This window comes from Sander lucioperca, chromosome 18 (genome assembly GCF_008315115.2).
Source record: "Sander lucioperca isolate FBNREF2018 chromosome 18, SLUC_FBN_1.2, whole genome shotgun sequence".
Classification (NCBI taxonomy): Eukaryota; Metazoa; Chordata; class Actinopteri; order Perciformes; family Percidae; genus Sander; species Sander lucioperca.
This window is the reverse complement of record NC_050190.1, coordinates 19,477,404-19,499,080: the sequence shown is the minus strand read 5'-3', so window position 1 is coordinate 19,499,080 and position 21,677 is coordinate 19,477,404. Positions and strand designations below refer to the sequence as shown.

The following is a 21,677-nucleotide window of genomic DNA, read 5'->3' as shown; positions in this document are numbered from 1 at the left end:
ATAGAGAATTATTTTTGTCATTGCTATTCTTCTTTTGAAACTTAATAAATAATAAAGTGAAATTATACCACTTAGCTTGCTTTACTTTACTCTTTATTCACTCTGCTGTTTCAACCCAGGACAATACCTGAGGAGCACAATATTTGTAGCATTTTGTCTCAGAGCAGCACAGTCTTTTAGTATGTGTGTGGGTGTTCTGCCGATACATAGCAAATGAAAGCCAATCCACTGAACCAGATGTTAACTTGTTATGTTCGACCACCCACTACTAGGAGGAGGACTAGGGTCATAGAGAATAAAGGCTTGCATGTTTCACCAGATGGCAATCAGAGATCCCCAGAGGCCTTCAGGTGAACAACCAGAACAACCCAGATAAATATCACCATATTTTCTTCTCTACAGTAGAGCAACACATCATCTCCCCTCTCTTCTCCTCACACGAGCCAAAAGTAACACCCCATTTACGCTGGTCCTTTGTAGGACAAAGGTAAACCCAGATGAGTTTTAAGACACTGCATCTCTGATGGCCAGATCACATATATGATGGCAATCATTCTTTGTTTTTCCAGGCTACATGCAAATCAGGTTTGGCCCACCTGCATTTTAGCAGTTGAGTTACGACAATAACAGTTAAATTAGTATTGGCTAACAGCAGGGCTGCCAACTCTCACATTGACTGTGAGACTCACACAATTGACACTTTTCACACACACTCAGGGTTGCTGAAATGTTCAATGTTATCCTGTTCAGGATGACCCTGACAATGACTAGTTTACAGTTTTGGAAGGGGAAGTTAGCTCAACTTACATTATAACACATTTCCTCATATTCAAAGTCACATCAAATCTTTTCCATTGAAGGGTTCCTGAAACGTTCAATTTAATCCAGGATGACCCTATGACCATGTAAAATATGAAGTCATTTTAATATCTAACTCCAAACTAAGTTGAACATTGGCAACCCTGTAACAATTATCCATAACCTGACACACACAAGCACATGAACGAAATACTATTTATAAACTAGGAGCAAGACACAAATGTTATTGTCCTCAGGTTCTCTCATTCATGTCACTCGTTTGCTCCGTACAGATCAATGCTCTCACACCCACGCAGATTATTGTGTTTGAGCTGATCAGAGATCAGATAAATGCTACAGCGGCTCGGTGTGCCGTGTACTGTATTTGATAATATGAATAGAAATCACTGGAGCCATTTACCTTGCTTTAAGGAGATCGAGAACAATGACTAATTTAAGTGCAATTTCAATGTAACTTTATCACCATTATCACAAGGAAAGAGGAAAGAGATTTCCACGGAATGTTTACTGACATAGTTACACTATGGGAGGAGTAAAGATTACATATGCGTCTTGTCTAATGCAAATAACGTTTTATATTTAAAGTTTTAATCCTTCAGATTTGTATATAAAAAATATATTATTTGAGACTTTTTTCACTTGGGGTTTTTGTGGTAAAAGCTATTCAGTGAATAACCACGGCCAGAGGCACATTGGCTGTTTTATCATCACTATTTCTCACTGACCACCTGCTCTTAAAGTTCTCTCTCTTGGCCACTTAAATGCGTCTTTGAGTGTTATACTCTATAAAAGCTCAATTTTACCAAACTTCACTTTCTGAGAAACAATGGTGGTACCCTGAAGCTACAACCTTCAAGCCTCAGATATATGGACCCATTTTTAAAAAGAGCTCAACAAGAGCCAAGTCAGCTGTAAACTCAACTCAACACAATTTGGTGTTGAAACACTGCATGACGGACTTGGCAAATCTCTGAAATGTATGACAGAACATACGTTGATTCTATTCAGCTCCAAACCAAGTAACGACCAAACAGCTTGAAAATATTTTTGCATGCAAGCTGCCAGATGACGGTGTGCTCAGAAATTAATGGAGTCACTTGCATTTTTATCTGCAAAGAATATGCTTCAAGCACTTATGCTTTTCAGTGCTGCAACATTGCTAATGGTTAAAATTAATTTAATAAAGAAAAGATTAATATTTAAATAGGCTTCTGGCAGTGCCCATTATTATAATTTAGAATGCACATTGTACATTGTTTGCATAATTAATTAAATGAAGCTTCATCTGTAAATAATATTGGTACCATACCAGTCTCCCATTCATAGACAACTACCATCAGGACCTGTCTGAGTGTTTGTGTGTGTGTGTGTGTGTGTGTGTGTTTGTTTGTTTGTTTGTTTGTGTATAGTAGGCTACACAGTTACTGCTGCGCAAACATTGAGAAAATTCCCACATAACTGTCTTATTTACTCTCAGGATCTGTTCTGTCAGACAGGCATGCATGCAGGGGCACACTCTCTCTCTCTTTCTCTCTCTCTCTCTCTCTCTCTCTCTCTCTCTCTCTCTCTCTCTCTCTCTCCCTCTCTCCCCCTCTCTCTCTCTCTCTCTCTCTCTCTCTCTCTCTCTCTCTCTCTCTCACACTCACACACACACACACACACACACACACACACACACACACACACACACACACACACACACACACACACACACACCGTCCATGCCCTTCAATGTCAACAGAGGGGATATAACCGTCATGTCCGCTTCACACCACCATGTGGAATGTAGAATATGCCTGCTAAAGGCTGTTGCTTGGCATCTCTCCAAGGCTCTCATGTTGCTGATGCAATAGGCTGTTGTCCTGCTGGTCTCTACTTCAGTTACAATTCTCTTGTCATAATGTTTTTCTGCCACAAACACAAACCTTGCCTCTGCTTCGTCTGGCATATAACGCATGGTGGTCTAGTGTGCGGGATTTGGTGATCATTGGGGTGGACGGATCAAGGCTGTGCTCATGCATCTGGCGGCGGCACAGTGGCCATTCCGGGGTTACAATAATATGTTCATCCACTACAATTATCAATGTTAACAAGCACATTTTCAGCTCTGTTTTATCAGCATTAAGCTATTATGTGAGAGACACATTTACGCAGGTTTTATTCACGCACTTTAAAAAGATTTATTTAAAGTTTCTTTCTTTTCAAATTTTTACTTACAGCATTATATGTTGATATTTATATCATAATAGGCTGTATTTTAACTCATTGGGAGAAAACAGGTAGTTATATGTAAAATCCGACATTAAGCACAAACATATAGCCAAATTGGCGTGATCCTCGTTTCATAACAGCTCTGCGAAGATTCGACTGTGACATTGGCAGTCGAATCAGGCTCCTTCGATCGTAGCATCGAATATTCGACTATTCAGGGTCACCCCGAGTACAAACAATCGTAATGAACATTTTTCAAATAAAAAATCTAAAATAATAAGCTGCCATGTGACATAAAGTTCAGTACTCTAACTGTATATATACAATCGATACAGTCAAATACAATCAATGCCTTTTGTCATTCAATAGCAGCCATTTTCTTTGTTTGTGTCTGTTTCTAACGTTTCCATATTGCAGATCACAAATACAAGAAAACAAATGTTCATAATGACATACACAAAACACTGCAGGGTCACAGATATTGGATGCCTTCTGTGGTGGTTTATCCGCATCCGGTCTTTGTAATTCTTCCTTGTCATTTTTCTGCTGTTGATAACGTCACAAGGCAGGGGCCACATAATTAACCTAACCTCCAAAACACTTTTACATTATCTCTCATCAGCCCCGTTTGCTTCCACTCCTCCTACTATCTCTCTTTTTTTTCTTCCCCTTTCTATTCTTTTTTTTCTCTCTCACAGAACATGCATGGTTTTTGTTATTATGTGCTAAAAGCCTTGGCCTCTTTGTTCTCTACTGCGTGCCACCCATAATGCTGTTCTGGTGTTGACCTCAGCTAGATAAATAATTCACCTGGTGGACTGTGGAGACTCTTGTAACGGCCTGACCCCCCCCGCACGCCTGGGACACACACTAAACACTCCCGAAGGAGATGCACCCATGATTCTCCTCCTCTCACCTCAGCTCCTCTCCACCACCTCCTCCCATCAAATATTTAGTCAGTGTGGTTGAAGAGGCGCACAACCCCTGGCTCCCCCATGGCTTTCAGTTACTGTCTCACTTCATCTTCTTTCTCCCTCATATGCTACACATCCTGCTGTTCTTCTCAAGTCTCTCCTTATGCACAGATGCAACAGGGAGATGGAACGAAGCAATGAGCGCCTGAATCATTTAGGTTTCTGCCCCCCCGAGTGGCCTTGTCAAACATGCTGAAATCTCAGCCCTGTGCTTGGAAGACAGCTGCAACGATGGCCTGCCACTGTCTAGTGTAAAGTCTGTCCCAGATAGACGCTTTGTGGATCAGAATGCCTAGACACCAGACTCACCTTTTCCCTTCATTATTTGTAATAGTAACAATACTACGCAGTGGTCTGCAGACAGCCTCAGGATGCAGACCAACACAGCCCCATATTTTCCCTGCTGTTTCTCTCTGAAAGAAACACAAAGGCTGAAATATGAGACACTCTCTCTTTGAGTGTTTTGTGTGTATCAGAGTTCTGTTTGCGGTCGATATGCTTGTCTCTCAGGATGATGTGTAGGGTGGTGGCGAGTGTGTGGATATGTATGGGATGTTTTCCAGTAGGATTGGCATATCCATGTTCACATCTTAAAACACTGCTTTTCTCAATCAGCTTCTCACTATAAGAGTGTTATACCATTTTCTACCAAAGCGTTTGCTCTTTTCAATGGTTTGAAGTAGTTGTGATATCATGTACATAGTCAAGTCATGGCGTCGCCACGGGTTGCCTGGCAACTTTGAAGTGACGACAAGACTCCAGGAAGTCTTTGCGCCTGCTCAGGAAATAGTCAGGCACATGAACCCCCAGTACAACCGCAATGTGTCATTTCTACGCCTGGATTTTTGTAGGTGCTTTTAGGCAGATTTCACTACCTTTAGACAGAGCCAGCTTAGCTTTCCCCCCCTTTTTCAGTTTGTGTACTAAGCTAAGATAACCAGCAGTAGCTTCATATTTAGCCTACAGGCATGAGAGTGGTATCGTTCTTCTCATCTAATTCTTTGTTTTTTTTGGCTGGCGAGTAATGCAAATCATGTTATTTTTTACAACGTTGATTGTTGCTTATTTAGCCATTTAAAATGTAATGTTTTAGAGAAGATAAAAAAAATTGTTTTGAGCTTGTGTTCAGAGAATGTGTATTAGCCCCTGCGTGGTCACAATCTCTCCTGTGTGTTTGTCATCGCAGCTTTTTTTCCCCACAGCCCTGCTATTCTGGGCAGAGAAAGGTCATCTTCCCCCTTTAGATACTGGCACCTTAAGGATACTTGGATCATAACACACCATCTCTGGTTTCTGTATCGTGAGACACACGGTTCTCTGTTTTAGCAGTCTGTTATGTTTGCTTATGTACCAGTGTTTAAAGCTGATGTCAGATTTCCTGTATCCGTTTATGATCTGCTCCAGCCAATGTTAGTCTAGGAATGGTTTTTGTATGAATGTTTATAACATATGGAGAATTGTACTTTTTCAATTTGGCTGGCAGAACAATCATATTAGATGGCGAAAGTTTGTTGTGTTTTCATCTAGGGTGCGGTGTGTACGTGTGTGTGTTGTATGGTTAGAATAATTTAAGTTAAAACTTCTGTGCTTGTTGAATTCGGAGGTACATATGGCAGTTGAAGCAGAGTTCCCTGCTCCCTTTCCTATTTCTGTCTCTGTATTCCCTGAACATATGAGGGCAAGCTGGTGGGGGATTCATGGAAAAGTGACCCATGCAGCACCTCTGCCCCTGCACATATGACAAAGTGACCCTGTATTCTTGCGTGCAGCCACCCCCTAACTGGAAAATACTGAAAAGAAGTCGTTACCTTACTCCATATGTGCGGAGAGATGGACAGCTGCTTTGGAGCAATTGGGAAACAGCTACCAGGATACACACCTCAACCATAGCTTGCTAAAGGTTATGCCAGACCACGCTATTTGGAGTTCTCTCAACTCTTTTGACTCGAAGAAAGACACTTTCAACTTGAGAATGGTAGTTTAGCTGCTGATAAATGCAAGCCACAAAGCATTGATTGGAGCATTTAACAGTGTGTGTGTCACCTTTACTTGAGATTCTCCTGATATTTTCCACCCAGCACCCCATCAAAAAGCTGATGCGCATGTTGACTAAGCCAGATATATGAGTAATGCTGTCGCTAGTTATAAGCGATTGGGATTGAACTGCTTGCTAGCAAACCATGCTGTGCTTGCTCCATGTTAGTGAGTTTGAGTTTTTCCTGTGTGTAAACAGAGATTTGGTGTGTGTGTGTGTGTGTGTGTGTGTGTGTGTGTGTTTATACTACCCAGATCAGCAGTCACCGCAGGGTGGGCTTTTATTAAAGAGTTGTAATGAGTGCGAGCCATCATGAGCCAGCTCGCCTATTGATTACCTATAAAGAGCACTCAGTGGAGACGTGCTGTGATCCATAGATAATGTTTTGCACAGGGAGGCTCAACTTAGCTCGGCTCCAAACCTCTGAAGCGCTGCCCATATCTCATACTTTCTCAAGCGATTTAAATAGATCTGGTGTCGCTCTGTCAAATGGCTTTAGTTTCCAGGTTGAAGAATCAACTGAGCCAATCAGAGCCTTTGTGGACACGATTAAGCAGTGAAATGGCGACTTTGAACATGGGAATCTTGGTCATCAAGCAAATTCTCTTTGCATTAAAATGTCTCTCAATAGTGAATACCATTCTCTCCAAACTTGCCAAACCTACGCTAACTGTTCATTGCAAAGTGCAGCCTCAGGGCTGACTGAAAATGACGTCAAAACAGCCAGACATTTCTTTCAGCGGCGTCTGTTCAGGGAAAAGCAAATCCTCCCACAGAAAATGGCTACAAGAAGGCAATCAGACAGAATAATGGAGTGGTAACGAAATGGCCTCCCAATCTGTACGTCAGTCTGGGCTCAGCTACCACACCAATAAGACCTCAGCATTGCAAATACTAAAGGTGTCTGCACACTTCAGCATAGCAACAACAAAGTGACACACAGAATCATGTTGACATCAACACACACACACACAGGTCCATGAGCAACACACAGAATACATACACGTCTTGCATCAATGAAAAGGTTACCTTATTTTTGAATGCTGCTGTACTAATGTTTTTGCGAGGCCTGCCTCTAAACAACAGCTGATTAGTTTGTTAGCCTGTGGCATTGAACGGCTCTGTTTGTAAGATTGCTCCAAGCTTTGTTCGACAGCATTAAGTGGTTGTGTATTTGTTGAAAGGTAATTGGAGATGTAACCAAGCAAGGAAGGACAGCATCAGTCTGGGGATGATTGGAAAGTAAGCCTCCAACTTGAATTTTTTCACAATAAAAGAGCCATGGCAAAAGTTCAGAGCATCTTAGACAATTCAGTTCATTCATTTCGTAGGATGAAATGGCTAAATAGGCTAAATAGAAAGGCCATTTCAGTTATTAAATGTATGACCCCACACGGGAAATATGTTGGTTTCACTGAAATGTTTACGTTTATTCATACTTTTACTTTCCACCATTTTTTTTACAAGTCCAAACTCCAAGTGTAAAAAAAAAAGCACACACAAAAACTGACATGAAAAATAGTCACCAGAGCATGTACACAACTTGTTTTAAGAAATCTCACAATGCAGTTCTTCGCATGAATAGATGTGTAAATCATGGTCACCAGTTAGTGGTTGTGCACAATGATGATGATTGATAAGTGTGAAAAATCTCCATTTACTACTTTCTATAGAGTAAAATTGTGAGCATTTATTCTGTAGAGTATAGTCAATGAGTAAACAAGAGGGTGACATTGTACTTAGCTCTAGTTTAAACTGGCAAGATTCAATAGACATTATCTTGAAATAATGGCTTTGTTTGTTGAAATTCCAACACAGGGATTCTTGTTGTGGGTATTATCGAAACCATGCCCCATAGCTGATTTGCTATTGCCTATTACTTGTTATTATCCATACTAATGTTGTAGGAAAACCTGAGCCTACGAGATTTAGGCTGACTTGTGCAAGGCTACATGTAAAGTACAGTTGACTTTTCTTAGTATCAAGGCTTGTTTGGCTCCACCTCACAAGAGTTTTGCCCAAGTGAACAAGATCTTCTAATAGGCTTAAAGCTAATGGTCTATAAAAAGTTATGGAGGTGCAATGTGTGCTCTAATCAAAACATGTACACACATGAGTGTTTGTGTTGTTTTATTGGTTGCCAAATACTAGACTTAGACTTAGACTTAGACTTCTACATGCCACTTAAACAAGGGTAGAGACATGACAGAATGGGGAATTGCGTCTCCCTGATATACAGCATGGCTAAAATGAATTTTGCACACTACATGACCTATCAATTCTATAACAGTTTCTAAAACAGATTTTCTAATGTCATGCTGATTTATGACATTGAATCTACTATGCTCACCAGCACTGATCACGCTGGGGATGAGAAAGCACTGCAGCAGCACTGGGAATGGACAGAAAACATACACTATGTGTAAGTACAGCAAGATACACAGCTCCCCCTGAGGCTGGAGAGCGTGTGGGGAGATTGAGGAGTCACCCCATCACTAGTGATCCATGCAGGTCGACACCCCCTTCACAAAACACGCAAATGTATCGTTACAACACACATGTACACGCACACTTACACATGCACGCACGCATGTACAAACGAACGCACACACAAGCGCACATGCACGCACACACACACACACACACACACACACACACACACACACACACACACATACACACATACAAACGCGTGCGTCTCAGACAGTTCATTTCAATGCAAATAAGTGTTTGCCCCTCTTCTGGGAAGGAGAGCTTGGCAGACTGCATTTTCTTTTCTCTATCATATGAAGGATCTAGATTGTATAGTGAGCTCTCAGGCAGAACCAAGAAGCCATGAGTACATAGAGCGCATTGCTTGCTTGAACTGATTTATTGAGTTTTATGTTAAGCAGTTTTTATCCTGGCTTGTTGCATTTGCACTTTCATGCAGGAAGATGCGGTCATGCTCATAGTGAATGCTGCATATTTACATTGTCTTAAATGTAAATATATGTGTGTGTGTGTGTGGTTTTAATTGTTAAGCGTCACAGAGTTGCAGTATTGTTCTGCTGGTATATGGTCCACTCTATACTAGATGCCTGCAGCATTACAGATGAGGCTCAGTTCTCTTGCGCCCTCCCAGCGGGTCTTTGTCCTTAAAAGAATTGAGGCTCCTCACTTCATCCAATAGATTACAGCCAATTAAATATGTCCATTATCACCCATTAATTACCGCCACCACTTCTGCTAGAAATAGGCCTGTCCAAGCAACGGCCGTGGACATGAAATTGACCCAAATACATCAAGATGAGTTTAAATCCATTTTTTACCTCATTTCCCCAGCCCTCATCAACAGAGGCCTATCATTGAACCGAGTCATCCTTCACATTGATTCCCAGTGAGATGTATATTGCTGGGTTAACATGTATGCATACAGTGTGTTTGTGCTTGTATAAGTAGACGCATATAACTGCATGTGGATGCGTGCACATGTTCAGGTAAGTATGTGTGTACATGTGCATTCATACAGTATGTGCATGTCTATACCTGATGTGTGCTTGTTGGTTTTTTTGTGCGCTGCAGCACGTGTATGTGCTGGGTTATTTGAGGTCGGAGCTGACGGACTGGGCTCCCTGAGAGACAGGCAGCGGCACTGAAGGATTGACACTGTGTGACACCTCTCTCCGTCAGCCTGATTAGTCACCTCTTTGATGTAGCAGCCTATATTAAGGCTCTTATGTGGAAGACAGCTTGACACTTGCTAGCTGAATAGGCCTGATTGAGACAAATACAAAATCTCAAGTCGTATGAACAACATAATACTGAAACACCTTCTCCCATCAGTGGGTCTAATTGCGACACTTTCTTCCAACTACTGTGCCTTTTGGATGTGGTGCAGATTTGAGTGAGTGCAAGCACCTATCTGTGCCTTGTAGTTCAGTTTCCTATGTTCAGTCTTTCAGTATTTCATGTTTGGCACTTGTAGAATTAGAGGAATTTCAGGGAATGTTAGCAAGATCAGATTTCCTCACAGTCTACTCTCTTTCTTTCTCTCTTGTACTTTCTCCTTCTCAAGCTCGGGGGAGTCGACAGCTGCCCCCTAACTCAGAAATCAGGCATTAGAGGAACAGCATGACTCTGCTATTGTCTCAGTGGGACGGGATCAGAGTAACAAGACAGACAAAAAAAACACAAAGAGAAAGACAGAGAGGGAGAGTTTAAAGATCTAATCATGCTCTGGGAGCATTTGGAGAACCATATTTAGGGTTTCACATTTTTCACTCAGAGGTGTATTTTTAGAAATTTTGAAATGCATGCTCACATCAGAAAGTGGCACGGTCAAATTTGCACGTCCTGGTGAAAAATGTTTTGCAGGAAGCTTGATAACCTAGTAAATACTTGTTGCTAACCGGACAGTAAGCTAACAGAACATTTTGCAGACTGCTCTTTTGTTTATTACTGTAATGATTTATCTATCTATAAAAGGGAGGACCCTCTCCCTCTCCCTCTCTCTTTCTCTATCTCCCTCTCTCTGTCTCTCTCTCTCTCTCTCTCTCTCTCTCTCTCTCTCTCTCTCTCTCTCTCTCTCTCTCTCTCTCTCTCTCTCTCTCTCTCTCTCTCTCTGTGTGTGTGTATGGGTGTGTGTTCGTTGTCTTTTAAATATCTTGAAAACCGTTCATTCGATCTACTACACACTTGGCAGGTGTATTGCTGGGTACCCAATGAACTTGGTATTCGGATTTTGGAGCCATTTGGACAGCGCTGGATAGTAATAAACTATAAAAACCGCACAATAAAGGTTGAGGAAAAAAAGAAAAAAAACAGCGACCTGTGTGCAGCTCAAGCATTTTGGGTTTCGCTCAAGCATGTCTTCCGCTGTGGGCTACCGCCGATTATTACGCCTATTTGGAAATTAATATATCCATATTTCACCTGTGTGTGTTTCTGACTGCCAGATATAGCCTACTAACTATACAACTGAACTTTTCTTCACTTCCCTCAACGAGTACGAGCGGATATCCTACAGGTCAGGAACATCGTCACTCTGCAAACTCAAATTGTAAGTTTGACTACTGACAACTTAACACAAATAACGTTACGGAAAAATACCTCCGCTAATTAAGTCCATGCTTTAACATTACTTTTTAAGATGCTACGCCCATTATTTTTACATGGTTCCTGCAGAGAGGGTAGAACAGCATCAACAGGTGTACAACTCCAGAGCTTTACAACAGACTTCCCTGTGGTGGAATTTCCAGTTTACAAACTAATGCTATGTAAGTTGAGACAGTGGTACCCCAGGTCTCATTCAGGTCAGTGTCCAACATAACCTCATAACCTGTGTCAGGCATAGCAGTAGTTCAACTCTGTCTCCATAGAAGATGGGAGACGTAACAGCTGTATGATAAGTGCTGCCTCAAGCGCTCCCATCTTGCCAGCATGAGTTTAAATACACCTTCAGGAAGACAGGAACTTCAGAAGTTGGGATGGCACCTACACTGTACTGTGTAATCCTAATTTGTCCTTGATTGAGAATTCATTAAATGCTTCTGTGTAAGTCATCAAAGTCTCCCGAACCTTCTTCACATATGTGAAATGAGTTGTGTTGCTCCTGAGTTTTTCCTTAACATACCCTACATGCCAGTGATGAAAATAAACGTACACAAACACATGGTAGATAACCGAAAAGGCTCTCGGCCTCTCCAGCACGTTGTACAGGTAGTTTTGTTGCCGGCAGTTACACATGTTTCTCCGCCCGTGCTGTATATGAGCGGCTTCCCTGGCAAGCCAAAGCTAGCCTGAGCACTTTTAACTGATTCTGATTATTATATTAGTGTTAATGGTGTAGTACTATGCTCATACTGAGCTGCAACTGGTCAGATTACCTAGGTTGAGATTAAATGGTTCATTGTCCCCAAAAGATAATTCTGTATCCTTTTTCAGTGACCACTTATCTTTCCACTGTTGTTATTCTAACTATAATTTCTATGGGTGCACCTCACTCAGAAAGATGATTTATTTTGACACATGGAATGTTAAAAAGAGAGTAATAAGAGAGATGAGGTAAGTGAAAAAGTGAAAAAGAAGAAAGCATTTAACCTGCTGCTGTACACGATTAAGAGCATAAGGGATAAAAGTAACTTTGTATGAGTGAGTGAGTGTGTGTGAGTGTGTGTGTGTGTGCGGGCATGCGTGTGTGCGTGCATGGAAGTGTCTGAGAAATCAGACTTCCTAGCAGCTCTGTTAGTTCCACGGTTGTAGGAAACATTTTACAAGATCAAAGCGTTTAACACTCCTGAGGCCTGGGCACCAGCTAGCTTCCTCCCTAACCGTTTCTTCACACACACACACACACACACACACACACACACACGCACACACCAACGCACACACAGCCATACAACCACACATACTCATCCACCCTTTAGCCTGCACATCTCCGAGGATTTGACAACACTGAAGTCACCCAAACATTGCACCTGGAATGGACTGCCACCAGGTTCTGAGATAAACTGAAGCCCCTCAGCTCTCGTCTCCTGAGCGGCAGCCACAGCAGCAGAGTGGTATCAGCTCGACCACAGCAGCCATGCTCCCTCCCTATCTCTCCCCCCTCCCCCAGGTGCTCTTTGACAGAAATAATTGAGGTAGGGAGGTGGTGAGAGGTTAATGAAGCACTCCCAACACACGGCTGACCTTTCCCCAGCCCCTGCGCAAATCATCGCAGCACAGTTTTTTGGACATTTTTAAATGAAAGCCTTTAAATAATTTATCTAACTATAGTTCCCGGAAGGCCCTTCATTAGAGATTGGCCGTGACATTTCCCTCCTCCCCCCAGCATCTCATACTTACCGCCTCACATCCAGTCCAAGAATATCACTGTCGATTTCTCTCGCCTTTGTCTCTTTTCTGCTGTCATCTCTGTCTTTGTCTCAGTGTCTCTGTCTCAGTGTCTCCCCCCCTCTTTCACTCTCTCTCTCTCTCTCTCTCTCTCTCTCTGACATTAGCCGCATTAAAGATTGAGATCTCTGGTGTGTTACACACATGGCTGTGAAATGACAGACGGGCAGCAGGACATGAGATGTAATTTTGCTGGGGTGGAATGGAAATTGAGCTTATTTAATGTTTAAACGTGAAAGATTGTAGGGCAGAAACAACGTGAAAACTGATTAATCACCTGCTCGGGTACTAAGCTGCTCATTGGCAACTAGCAAATAAACAATTTCTCTCCTATCTTATTACCTCTGTGTCATTTAGTCCTAATCAAAATGAAAATGCTACCATGGTGTGGTGATTGAGAATCTAGCATGTAAAGGATTGAAAATGGCTGGCATCAGGAGAGACAGAGACTCAACTTCATCCTTGTTACTTTACTGTATCTCCACAGGAAGCAGGATGCATAATATTGACTTCTGTTTCATGTCTGCTTGATTGTGATGAAGAGAGATTTGTACAGTATTTAGACAAGCTTGTATTGGCAATTGGGTAAAAAAACAGGTTCAGGAAGGAAATCAAAGCTGTTCTTTAACAAAGCCCTGCGGTAACAGATGGACATATGAGTATGCCTGTGTTGACAAATCGAACACAACAAAGTCACACTCTCGGTCTGGTGCATAGGTGTGAGAGATAAAACAAACTGGATCAGATGTGTTAAGGAAATGCAATTCATCAGGCCTATTTTACTGATGAAACAGAGGAAAATGAGACATGACAACCGTTCGAGTTATACAATATTGATATAAGCGGAAATGTTATCAGATACAGTGTGTGAGGCACTGCAGAAACCCAGCCTTCCCAGGGGAAGAGCAGAAGTAAGGCAATATCCACTTGTCTCAGACACTCTCATAACTTGAACGGCCTCTGTTTAGCTGTAGGGAGTCTCCAAGAATTCTGGCAAGTCAGTTTAGCAGACGTGAGTGTTACTGGGGATTTCCACTGAATGCAGAACGTCTGCGGACCGGCTCCGCTGAATGTCGGCTCCGTGTTCCACCGTCCGTCAATACCCACCAGGTCCGGATTTGTTGCGTAACGGCTGCGGCCATGACTGACAGTTGACGTCACGAGGACCAACGAGATCTCGCGAATTCAGGTAGAATAGAACCACAAAACCAACAACAGTTTGTTTCCATACAGAGGAGTAGAAGGGAAACAACTCTGTGCTGTGTTTTCAAGATGTAGTGTAGGGAAATATGATCCGCCGTGAGCACGGTGTATTTTATTTTGAAATAGAACCGGATGTTTTATTTTGTTTCTGTGCTCGACTTCCTGTCCCGCACTATCTGCCCTGTTCAGAATTGCTGCGGAGCTCTCCGGCGTCCGGCAAAACTAGAAGCTCTGCGTATCTGCTCCGGAGGGCTGCGGATCGCCGGAGCTGTGCCGGAGTCGGAACGCAGCCGTTCTGCAGTCAGTGAAAATACACACATTGACTTTAATGGAAACCTATTGACTCCACAGCCGTTCCGGAGCGGATCCACAGACGTTCCGCAACCGGTGGAAATTGGGGGTGATTTAACCTTTTCTATATGGTGGTCGAGAGAACTGTGCACAATATAACCAAAGCAGAACCTCAAAGCAAATCGACAAAACATATTCACCAATTTGACAACCAAAACACTGTGTTTAGCAATGCACTGCTGATCCAGAAAATAAGCATATAAAAAAAACAACCACATTTATCAGTTTGACAACATACACGATGCATTTGGAAATGCAAATAATAGAATCACTGTCGTCCCTGGTTTAAGAGCTGTGTTCGTCTGGCAAGAATAGGCAGACAAATTAATTTGGGCATTTAGCTTTGAAAAAAGGGCTAAATTTAACCATCACCCTGACTTACAATAACCTGTACAACCGTGTCAGAGTCATCCACACATGTCACCATTCTGTCGCTATTTTTCGCTGTTTTCGTAGCTTCAAGTTAGCTAGCTATGAAGGAAGATGACCACCATTCTTAATTCTGTTTACAAAAGCTCTGATTGAGGGAAACAGCTTCCAATAGGCACAACATCGGAGCAGTATAGATTGCAAAACAGTTCAGGCAATTCAGATGTCTGTAGCATATTAAACTGAACAGCAGAGAATTTCACTTAAATGTTTCCACTGAGATATTCATTTTTTATATCATTTTGGCCAGAATGTATTTGGGTACCTTGACTGGCAAGTTAATACACTGCTAATTTGCACACGTTGTAACACATTACAGTAACTGAGGTGATGAAGCACTTGTTCAAGTAATTGTTTTCTATATAGTAGCATAAATGATTAGAGTGACACTCCACATGATGGGTCTATTCACCAGTTTATTTATGAAAGAGCTCTGAACTTGATGCTTAAATTTAAGTCCGTAAAATTGGCATCAGAACACCTCTACTTGAATCTGACATTCAATAAGTAAATGTATTAAACTCTTATTTTGATGACTTTGCTACTAGTGCCAACGATTTTGTATTGCAGGTTTGCTACAGTATCCAAAATACCTGTCACTACCCCATAATTTTGTCTGACTTGAAATTCCTCATGTTATTTTGCAATTACATTGCACTTTTGTCTGTAATTCACTTGTCATGACATTAATATACCATGTGGCATCAGCACTATGAATCTTTTATTCACTTCATTAGTCAGAAAGTTTTTTTCACTCGCTTAATAAATCTGTTTCTTCACCACTGCAGTTCAGTTACTTAGCACCCCACCACCACCCCTTCTTCTCTCACTCTTTCTCACTCTCTCTTTGTCTCTGTTGCTCTCTTGCTATATCAGAAGTTTTTTATTACCTAGAAACAAGGGTAGATTTATGCATTTGTCCGGAACATAGGCAGGTGTGGTTTACAGTGTGCATTGTGAGGGATGAGTTGTGTGCAGGATTAGTTTTTTAGGGCGACAGGGAGGAGAGGTATAAAAGGAGAGGAGAGGAGAGGAGGATTGTCTGGTTGTATTTTACCTTGTGCTGTTGTGGATGCAGGTATATAATAGGGAAGGACTGCTTCATTAACTCTCAGGGTCCATGGCAGGGTCTGTCTGTGTCTGTGTCGCTCACCTTGGAAGACTGCTGTTCTTGCTCTTTTTTTTCTCTTTCTCTAGCTCTCAGTTTATGTCTGATCCTGTTTTGCCTGCTAAGTCCAGCATAATACCAGGAGACGCCATGGTAGATGCATTGGATTGATGTCTACACTTCAATTAAATAATGGTAGATGGGCTAATTATTTACCATTATGAAAGCCTTTAGAAGAAATAACCTGCAGACTTGCTTACATTTTAATTTGACACTTTTACTTACAAGAAATGATAACATAAAGTTTAGATGTATTTGTGTATTACAGTATAAATGGTTTGACCAGCCCCCTATGATGTAGCCACTCCCCTTTTTTTATAACTTATGACCCGTTTGATGTAGAACCTTGTGTGAGGTATCATTAAACTCAGCAGAGACTTTTTTTATTGGTAAAGGTTTGCCCTGACCCCTATGCTTTGGCCACGCCCCCTTTCACAGCTAATTAACTGTATGATGTAGAACCTTGTGTGAGGTATCATTGAACTCAGCAGGGAGTTCCCTTTTCATTGGTGATGATTTGCAGTGTCTGAGTGCCACGCAAATGCACGGTCGCAAGGAGCAGCGTCCGGCAGTAACCCTGACGCGTGCAGAGGCGCGAGGGCCCGTCCAACGCTGCTTGCAGCTTTAATTGCATTTGTGTCTGTTAAGAGGCACAAAGGTACTCTTTATAAAATGCCCCGACAACTGGCATTTTAGCTAACTGGGAGCTCTGGACGTTGCTGCAGCAAGTCCAGTTTGCTAGCACCGATTTTGCTCGTTTTTTTTCCTATCGACAGTACTCTGAGATATATAGCGATCAAGATTCTACGAGATTCAGATAAAAATCGGTCGGAATTCTCCTTTAAGATACCAATAAATAGGTCAAAATCATAGCTCTGACAAGGATACAAAGGGGCACAAAACACAGATGAAAAATTAACTTTAACCTTATGCACCACTGCATTCTTACTGATACAAATATGCACAAGTATGTACACCATTACTGGCTAACAGAAATCCTACAACACAATTCTACAGTAATTGATGATTATTCGTGTTTCAATAACAATATGCAGTGTAAAGTCCCAGCTATATTTGTGTTTTATAGTCAGGTAAGAAATAGATCGCCAATGAGGTAGACAGCCGTATCCATTTCCCATGGTTTCAGTCCTGAATCGAAATAAGGTCTCCATCTACGTCGATGGATACAGGAAATGGTATTCCGTTGAATTAATGCAAAATTTAGGGCACCATCATGGAAATCTAAATTTTTCCTTGATTCTTTCCTATAAGGAGGAGACAGGACAAGTAGTTTACAGAGCACATATGTATGTTGTTGCAGACACACACAAAAATACATTTAATTTCAGTTGGACGTTAAGCACTAGTTTCATCTATGTCAACAGAGTGCATTCAGCTATCTACATTTTTTTTTTTAAAGGCAGGCATCTTTGAATTTTGAATCTTGAATTTTTTGACGGCTGACAAGTACGATTAAAATTCTTGAGTATAATCCTGTTGGTACAGCTGTACTTAATCAATGTACCTCGCTCTTCCCTCTGCTTTCTGCGTATCGCTGCAACTTTCCCAGAACTAATTGCGGAGATATTTAAAGGAGATAGTCTGGCAGCCTCAGCCTGTCCACTGCAGCACACTGTCGACCAGGAGAATGAGATGAGAGGAGAGTGTGATGTTTTCAGCTTTTAGCCAGGCACTCCTTTCCATACCACAACAAGTTAATTTGTATTTCTGTACATGTTGGTGCGCATGTGTGTGTATGTGCACTTGCTTGTTAATTTGTCTCTGTCTGCCATCCTCTCTTCAGATAACACATCCCCCTCCAGCTACTTGTTTATTTAGCACAATGACAGCCTTACATATTACTGCTGTTGCCTTGTTTGTTGTTGTTGTTGCCACTCACATTAATAATTTGCTTTTTTGTTAACTGACTGATGTAAAGTGGGCTAATCCCTTTATGAGAGGAGAGGGTGAGGCTGAATTTGTCAACGAGTGTTTGTTAATGAATCAAGCTTGTATCATCGGTATGCACAATGTGTTATTATGTAATGTGCATGCGGGTGTGTGTGTGTTTTGTCTTGGAGAGAGCGGGGCTAATTTCCACCCTGCTAGGGTCCTAGAGGACTAAGCTGCTTTTGACCTGATAAGCTCATTAGAATTCCACACTAATTACAACAGGCCCTGTTTGGCTGTCACCAGATGAGAACAACAGGTCCCAACCACATCAGCCTACCTAAGAGAGAGAGAGTAAAGTAAGGTACTAGAGGAGAGGATAAACAGATGATTGTGAGGAAGAGAAAGAGAGAACAGCAGGATGTAAGAAGAGAGGGAGAGTGAAATGAGAATAAGGGAAAAAGTAAGGAGAGTTGTTCAGCTGTAAAGGTAAGGATAGAAAGCGGATTAAAAAAAGTATTATGATTGGTACAATGAGAAGTTGGAATTACAAATAGAAAATCCTGTAACGTTGATGCAGAGAAAGAAAGACAATGACAAGAGAAAGGGGGAGAGACAGAGGTGAGAGGGAACGAGAGATTGCAAATTAGCCGGGCCGCTGCAGAGCGTTTTCTCTGACTTGTCGAGGCTAAACTGAGGGCAGCAGGGAGTGGGGCCCGATATGTCAGAATCTCCCTGGCAACCAATCCTTCAGCTGCCCACACACACACACACACACGCACACTCCACAAGCAGCACCCTGTTGAGGCTGGGCTGGTGTGTTGTGCATCCTGGCCCAGATTAAATCTACGGCAGGCCCGACAAATTTATAACAGGGTCTCTCCGCCTTTTTCACATGTTGAAAACCAGACTGGCTCTCTTTTCACACTCTTGGCTCTCATTCTTTTTTTTCTCCCTCTTTCATCCTCCAATTCCCTCCCCCTCCTCTTTTTCTGTCTGCCTCGCTCTGCCTTTCATAAGTGCCCTTCTTGTTTCTCTGTTTTTCTCTTGTAACTCAAACTGCAGTGCCCGCAGTCAAAAGGATCACTTGTTTCCATTCAGTGCATGTGTGTTGTACAAATGTGTGCACATTAACGTGTGTGTGTGTGTGTGTGTGTGTGTGTGTGTGTGTGTGTGTGTGTGTGTGTGTGGCTGTGCTGTCTGGGGGGCAAAAGCACTCACAGGGGACCCGTCTGCCTCAACCTCTATTATTCCCTTCCATTTGCTATTTCTTCTCACACTGCCGCAGAATGTAAAAGGGAATTATTAGAGTATGTCGATTTGTTCTCCATGTCAATATGAAGCATCCCTCTAATTCCGCTGTAGTGCCATAGTCTGTCATTCAGTCACTCTGCTCTGCTTTAGTCCCAAGCCACAGAGGCCTCACTCATTAGGCAGGCTTTTCTAAGAGACAGCGAGCAACCCCCAAGGCCACAGCTTGTGTGTGTGAGACATGGGCTAGGTTGTTTATTTGTGTATTTTTGTGTCTAGCTTACTCCAGGGTAGTGCCTGTGCTGCCCCTTGATAGCAGCTACTGGGTGGGCAGAGCAGAGCAGAGATGAGTGGGTTAGCCTCTGGCACAGATCTGCACCTTGGGACCAGTAGCTGCTGGCGCCAGCCATCTTTGGCACCAATTCGTCCCCGGGTCCTCCAAAGGCTGAGCCTCTCAGGAGATGTGCACGATTGCAGATGTGTGCGTCCGTCCATTTGTGTGCCAAAACTGTTAAGATGATATTTGTGTTTTTTTTGCTCTGATGAAATTGTGTAACCATGTATGTGTTAGAGCCTGTGTTGAATATGTGATGAGGTTTTTGTGTGTTGCACCTTGTGACGAGCAGTTTGTCCTTGGAAGCTGAGGCTGCGTAGCCCTGGCAAGATGGGGATGGTTGCCTCTACTGGGATGACACTTAATTGGACTCCTGTCAGCGTTTGGCTGTCTTTCACTCTACTCACTTCCCTCACTCTCTGCTACAGTATCTCTGTCGCTCTCTCCACCTCTTATTTCTTCCACTCTCTCTTACTATGCTTGTGTGCATTTGTTCCTCCTCTGCATCCACCGCTTCCATACTGAAATGCTCTATGTCCCCACCTACTTCAAACTCCCCCGTCTGTCTGTCTGTCTGTCTCTCTCTCTCTCTCTTTCCATCCCTTACACCCATCCCTCCCTCTTAATTTGAGAAACAGCAGAGGGGATCGATTGTTGGTCGCAGGCTCTCATCGCCCCGCCCCACTTGAATTTATTATTCTCTCACACACTGATGGTCCCCTGGAGGGTAGGTAGGGTTGTACACACACACACACACACACACACACACACACACATGACACAGATGTCAGATGGATGTTGATGCATTATCACATCACTGTACAATAACACACAAACTAGTGCGCACATACATACAGTAACACACACAGTGTTAACTCATACATTATGGATATGAACAGATGGAAGCAAGATGTATTCACACATGCACATTAATTTAAGCAAATACAGACACTCTCTGTCACAGCAATCAGAATGAGCTGGGGGGGGGATCCTGGTCTGACTCAGCATTTCACATGTACCGGTAACATTTCAGCTTCTTCTTGATCAGCAGTGATGGTATAGCATTGGCACTGAGCCTTATGGAGCAATGGGAGGTTAGAAAACCATACTGAGATATACAGAGAGAGCTGCCTGCTCTTAGACGGAAATGTTGTAACTTTCAAAAAAGACAACTTTTTAGTAATTTGTTGATTCTGATTATGGAAATAAAAAATGTGTGATGGTGACGTGAATGCATACAGAGAACATGTCCCCTTCACTTTTCAAAATCCTATTTTTGTCGCTCTTACTCTTATAATTTTAGGGTAATTTTCTTACCAGTCTCTCAGAGCAGCGTCCTTTTACTGTCCTTCCACCGTTGTCCAGATGAGAGAAAAATTCACTTTGTATGCAGTGTGAATACACTTTAGCCTCCATCAAACACTTTTATATCGGTATAGTACCTTTAGCACCAGTATAGTACCTTTAGAACCGTAGGTAACCCGTGCGGACATGTACCTAAACACTACATCTGTTTTATATTTCTACCGCAGTTGGTACTCCTAAATTTAGGCGGGTTGTTACCGAATGGTAAGAGCCGTGGACAACCATGCGCTAAAAAACAAGCTGAAAAACCTCTTTGTTTCTCATTTCTGTCACTACCCGATGTGAGTCGAGTGCAGATGTGAGTTGCGCATGCTCAGATTTAAACGGTTTACGGCATAACGCCAAGGGATCCGAATCCAGCAAACATTTTAGCTATCTACGATTGTTTGATTGCTAACGGTAGCTCAAAACACCATTCAACAGGGGTGTAATTCTTCCGGATAAATCTGGAAATCCGGCTTTTCCAATGTGAAAATGAAGCTCTCGTAAATCATGCAAATCCGCTTTTTTTTGGTATTGGTATTGGTAAACATAATGACCGGTCACTGCTGTCAACGTTTTTTGTGCCTCTGATTCATGTCTTCATATCACTCCGCGAATTTTTAACGTGTGGGGGCGAACTATCTTCTTAGCTGAAGCCGACAACGGGACAATATTTTTATTTTATGTTGGCAATGCAAGCTGAAGCGTAGCAGATGACATTGAGAAGTTGCAGTGAGGAATATTTTAGGAGCACCATTTTCGGCAGTGCAGAGAGGTAGTGGCCCA

At 42.3% G+C, this 21,677-nt stretch overlaps 1 protein-coding gene and 1 long non-coding RNA gene across 3 annotated transcripts in view; both read left to right on the top strand.

The window, feature by feature from the left end:
* Positions 1-21,677, top strand: part of pacrg (PARK2 co-regulated) — a 143,277-nt gene that overhangs the window by 87,228 nt on the left and 34,372 nt on the right. The window lies entirely within an intron of this gene.
* LOC116057621 lies at positions 5,029-21,329 on the top strand. Its single transcript, XR_004106860.2, has 3 exons — positions 5,029-5,039; positions 9,957-9,960; positions 21,270-21,329. It is a non-coding gene; the product is annotated as an uncharacterized LOC116057621 (long non-coding RNA).